This window comes from Meles meles, chromosome 7 (assembly GCF_922984935.1).
Source record: "Meles meles chromosome 7, mMelMel3.1 paternal haplotype, whole genome shotgun sequence".
Taxonomy (NCBI): domain Eukaryota; kingdom Metazoa; phylum Chordata; class Mammalia; order Carnivora; family Mustelidae; genus Meles; species Meles meles.
Genome location: NC_060072.1, coordinates 42,556,115 through 42,562,114, shown reverse-complemented (window position 1 = coordinate 42,562,114; position 6,000 = coordinate 42,556,115). Strand labels below are relative to the sequence as shown.

Genomic DNA, 6,000 nt, shown 5'->3' with positions numbered 1-6,000 from the left:
GTAGCCAATTTTCATAAAGATAAAGAAATTGTGGCCATTGTAAGATTTCAATTTCTCTCATTCAAAATCTTACTATCCTCTAGGAAGATGTAGTCCCCTTCTGTTTAAACCTGGGTGGGCTTTTGACTGACTATAACCAATAAAGTAAGCGAGGACTTCCCAGATTACATCATGAAAGGGATACACTTTTACCTCTTGGAACCCAGCAACGCTACTGTAAGGCAGTATCTAGGTAGAAATCTGGCTACATCCCACCTAAGGTCTCATCCAACATCAACCACCTGTGCATGAAAAGCCTTCAGATAATTCCAGTCCCTGTCCTTGAAAAGCTACCCCAACAATGCTCAGTACAGCAGAAATGAACCAAGCAGAGTCAACAATATAAATCTTGTGGTTTTTTAGAGTGGTTGTTATCCAGTACTAGGTAACTGCAACTGTTGATACTTTCCATCTCACAGAACCACTGAATTTACAGAATATACACAAACCTAGCATTGTTTTACCGTTCTTCTCAGTATAAGCCAAGCAGTATGTAGTATTTGACAACTACGAAGGACCTTAGGCTATCCTCGTTGACTGAGATTGAACTAATGAAAATCCATCATTTACCTTGCTACAAGACTCTGTAAGAATGGTTTGGTACAATGCAAAGAGTACAGATAAATCCTAATCCTGATCTACACATACAAAAGTTTGCTGTACAACTACCATCTTCCAGGCTTAGTGTAAGATAGGAAATCCAACAGTGAGCGTGCCTCCTAAACTACCTCTTAAACTGGTAGAACCAGTTCAGAACTGAAGGTATAGGTATTAAATAAAACTGGAGGGTAGGTATTAAATCAAAGAAAAAGAGACTCTATGTTGAGTAAGACATGCAGAGAAGGCTAGTGGGAGGAAAAAGGTGAAAGAAAAAGCAGCCAAGCAGAGCTGAAATTGCAAATGCAGGTTAAACAGGGTGCGCTGTTGACATGGGTTGCTCTAAAGGTTGCAGGCCCACTCACCAAGCCAACTGAACAGAGATCAGATCCAGCTTCTAGTTTTGAAACTCACATCAACTTGCCTAATCCAAGTCTAAAACAGCATCTTAGGGGTGCCTGGGTGGCTCAGTGGGTTGAGCCTCTGCCTTCGCTTAGGTCACGGTCTCAGGGTCTTGAGATGGAGCCCCACAGATTGGGCTCTCTGCTTGCAGAGAGCCTGCTCCCCCGCCCCCTGCCTGCCTCTCTGCTTGTGATCTCTGTCAAATAAAATCTTTAAAAATAAAATAAAATAGCTCTTATTTCAGACATGGATTTCATTGTCCACCTCTAGATTACCTGTCAAAATGTCCAGAGCTCCAGGTAGATGTTAGAGATGGAGAAGATGGGCTGATAACTTGGGTGTTCTGGAGCATTAATATCCAAATACTATCAGACTTAGTTTTATTCTAGATTATATCTGGACGTGAGCCAAGGCCAAAAAATTAGCATATGAAAACATGTATGAAAATAGGTGAGATTTTTTTTTGAAACTAGCTGACTTTAGAGAACTAATTATTTTCTAATTTTACATAAAAAACTTTCAAAATGGGGTAACTGGTTTATATTTCTCATCCAGTATTCGTCTGTTCTTTCCTATGCCAAGTAGAGCACCTCTTAGCCAAGAGCCATTTTGCCTTTAGAAACACAACAAAACCCCAACTAGTTGTAAAATTCAATTTAAAATGGGTTTCCGACTACAATTTCTAGATTTTCTTATGTTTGGGAAGCACATTTACTAAATGCTCATATGGTTCTAATTCCTAGACGCATTAATGTATTCTCATTAATGTTCACCACAATCATCTTCTTCATGGAAGGGTCATCCTCACTTGAAATACTCTCAAAAGGTGGTTTTTAGTGTTTTAAACCCTTTAAAAGGACTTCTATGACTTAGTCTTCCATGGCTTGGCCCTTTCTATCTCCAACCAGTCTTTCAAGAAACCTTAAATGTACCCCAGACTGTCCTACAGAATTTCAGTGTTTCCTCTACTGCCTTCACCTGAACTGCTTGCTCTCTGCTCAAAGGATCCATCTTTCACTACACAAATTCCTACTCTTCCTTGAAATTCCAGCTAAAAGCTGTCATGTAAGTTTTGAGTCTTCGGAAGAAACTACTTTACCACTTCACGAAAAATTTATCAGAGCCACAACAGCCTAATTTCATTACAAATATCAAAATTATGACTATGAATAGCATTAACTCTTGATATGAGGTCTGTCAACTTTTGGCACTTTTCATCACTAATCCCCAAATTCCTTCTTGGTTTTTAAGTTTAAACCACACAAGGAACTTAAAACTACTTTTATCTTTTTTTTTTTAAACTACCTTTATCTTAAGCAACATTTTCTCCTGAGTTTCAAAATAACAGAACTCAAAACAAGTAATTAAGAGATCTACAAAAGCTACAAACTCTTAATTTCCAATATGAAAATTAAGCAACTGGATTAATGATTTATTTCCTGCTGGCAGTTTATTATTTCTAAATTGTTATGCTCCGTTTCTCATCTATTTTACACTTAAGAAAATTAGTCAATGCCTTAATTTTTTTAACTGAAAAACCTAAAAGTACATGATGTCAAATGCAAGAAACACATACAGATACAAAGTATACTGTATTATTTGAAAATATAATTAATACATCCATTAAAAATTTCTCACGGATAAACGCTCATACTTTAAGTAATTTCACACCCCAACAAAGATGTCTCCATTTCTCAGAAGTCACATAAGTGATCCCTAATTATTCCAAGAACTTGGTTTTTTAATCCAAGTTATATTCTGACACCTAGATTTTTAAACCAGTAAACAAAGTCACCACTGTGAGTTAGTTAATCTCACCATTATCATTTACATTTACTTTTCAGCTATTAGACTTAGTCCTTTAAGTCGCAAATTACCTAAATTATGAATACACATTTTCAAAACAAAATCCAGTTCACAATTACCAATTGTATATATACAGTGCAGAAGATTTAAAACAAAACAAAACAAAAAAAAACACCTGAAGTAGCATAGGATTTCTCTTTCCTAAGGTTCCTATTAAGAACATATACTTCTTCTAAACTACCCATTTATTCTGTACACTTAAAATAACATTTGGCTTGCCTTAGTCAAAAAATATAAAGGCTAAAGTTTATGACTAACCCATAAAAATGGATTCAAATTATAAACCAAGCCCTGAAACCAAGCATTCAAAAAATATCTGAATATTAGTTTAGTTATTTCTGTATTATATAAGGTTTCCACAAACAATAATTTAAAGTTTTATTTTTATTTTTAATAATGGTAATGGCCTACAACTCAGAAAAACCCACAAACTTATACTGTCTTACAAACAGCAGTAATATGAACAGTTAATTCAGTTATCTTAGGGGGCTTATTATACACCAATCAGTATCATTAACCTATTCACATTATAATGAAAACATTTCTATCAAAGCTAATCCCTTTCAGGTTTGTTTTTATTACATGAGCTAAAAAGGAAACAGAGGTAGAATCCCATTTTTCTAAGTATTATTCTGTTAAGACAGTTCCACACAATTAAGATATTTTTATGTCACAGAAATATTAATACTGCTTCAGTGCACTAGATAAAAATTCCAAAAATTTTCATAAATTTTCAGATATCTGTGACTCTTTAATCACTAAAGAAGTAAGTGATTTATGAAACTATTGTTGTTTACTTACCATATTTGAATGACCACAAAATGACAGAAAAAAATTTTCAAAGTATTAGCTTACAAAGGTGATTATATGAGATTCTGCCATTTCTAGAGAGAAAAAATAGAACTTCTTGGTAATTTGGTGCCTGAGTTAGGGGAAACTATAAACTGAAAATGTAAAGACAAACTTCAAAGTGTCTCAAAAATGTCTATATTTAACTCAGAGTAAAACCTTTCTAGTCTTCCAATAACAAACTCCATTTAGCAGGGCTTGGAAGGTTGCTTTTAAAATTATACAAATTTACAGGCCATCCTAGCCTAATCATAGAATAGCCTACTCTAAACATCTCTACTCTCTGCTCTTCAAAAAAAATATATAGAAATATATCCACATTTTTAAAAAACCACCCAAAATATCACCAGTACATTTTATAAAATTAAATGCAAATTTTATTAAGGATTTCAAATTACATATTTCAAATTTCTAAAATGGAATAGAACCATTTTGGAACTGGAGAGATGGCACAGATGAACACTGCAATGCCAAATTTATTAAGAAAACAATTCCTCTGCAAACCACATACCCTTTATGTAACAAGATGAAATAGTATTTGTCCCTTCACTTTGGCAATAGCTATTACCTAAAGGAATGGAAAAAAAAAAAAAAAATAGTGGTTCCGCTGCTTAAGTTCATTAAAAATGGGATTCTATCTTTAAAATTTTTTGAGTTCAGAAAAGGCTGTGATCAAATGAGCTATGGGTACAAAAACAAGAATCAGCAAACAATATCTAATCAAAGCAAACAGAAGCATTTTGACAATAAAGAGGAAAAACATAAGGTGTTTTCATGGCATTTTTTTCCTACACACTACGGTAACTGGTTAAGGATTTCCAGTAGTTAATTAAAATCTCAGGAGAGGAATGAATGGTCCTATACAAATAACAAGATGTGTTCACATTCCAAGATCTTAATACCAAATTTTCAAAAAGGAAGCTCTATCACTTCTAAGAACAAACTTAATGTAATTTTATTAAGAGCAGGAACTCTAGGCCTTCTTCTAATTATAATCCATTTAGTCTACCCTCACCGAGTCAAAGCTTTTAAGCTCATCACAAAAAAATTAACAGTAATTAGCCTGAGGTATTTTAAATGTGGCTCTACAGTCTCAAATTTAATGGCATTTCCCCCCACTAAAAATGGTCTTCTTCCTATATTAGTCCCATGATCTCTGTAGTTTTTACTACAATATGGTCATAACTAAAACACCTAAGAACAATCCTTGGACCTTTACGAAGAGTTGCTCATCTATCAGCTTCTATTAAGATAGGAGCCACACAAAGATCTGCAAGAGTGTTGTCTGACCAGATCCAGAATAGAGGTACTTAAACCTTTGTTTTCCAGTTGAACTATCAAGCCCTGGTATGAATAAAATGCTGGCTATCATACTTGTGGTACAAATAGGTCCAAATTTTTGAGCTTTTAATGAGATCAAGAAACATTTCATAAAATTTAACTTAATATGCCTTAACATATCTGTGAGGTAGTTAGGTAAACAGTACTACCCATTTTAATACATAGTAAACAGAAGCATGGGTAAATGACATACTCATACTTGAAAAGCAGTAAGAATTAGAATTAACCATAGAGGCTTGGGGCCTTCTCTCTAGCTCTAATCAAAGGAAATAAAGATTAACCTTTTAATCTTTCTCTTAAAAAAACATTACATCAATTAAGATTTTGTCTTTCTTTTTTATACTTTCTTAATTAGCCGATGTAGTACCTCTCCCAAAGTCGACACACTTCTCTTCCATAATATGGTAAACTGGGTACAATGCTTAATTCAAGCTAGGCCTCAGCTTCTACCTGAATTAGTACAAAATTAAGACATTATCTTGTGAGAACTAAAATTATATTTGACATTTTTATTTTAGGCTGCAAAAACAAAAACAAGCAAACAAACAATAACAAAAAACTTGAAATAGGCTTGTCAAATGATGTAAATTCATCCTTTCCAGGGAAGCAGAAGGTAGACCCTACCATAAAGAAAAGACGCTTAGTTAATGGAAGTTAAATTTAAAAGCACAATTAAAATAATGAGGCTTAACTTCTGAAAATAGGTTTTATTCACCTGCCTACAGTAATCAATAACCACACTATGAGTTAGGTTTCTTTACTCCAGTTTCCTTACTAGGTTTCTAACTATGTCACCAAAAATAAAAAACCATTAATAATCCAAGTTACCAGTTGTGGTCTTACTGGAAATTCTTAACCATGTATTTGTCTCAAGAAGTTTTGTTTGTTTTTTTAAATGAGGAATTG

At 33.9% G+C, this 6,000-nt stretch overlaps 1 protein-coding gene across 3 annotated transcripts in view; it reads right to left on the bottom strand.

The window, feature by feature from the left end:
• Positions 1 to 4,103: 4,103 nt before the first annotated feature.
• The window catches only part of NAP1L1 (nucleosome assembly protein 1 like 1), a 34,077-nt gene continuing 32,180 nt past the window's right edge, over positions 4,104 to 6,000 (bottom strand). For all 3 annotated transcript variants that reach the window (XM_046011728.1, XM_046011729.1, XM_046011731.1), the window contains one exon: positions 4,104 to 5,714. The gene's annotated coding sequence lies outside the window, so the exon portion shown is untranslated. The remainder of the gene's footprint in view (positions 5,715 to 6,000) is intronic.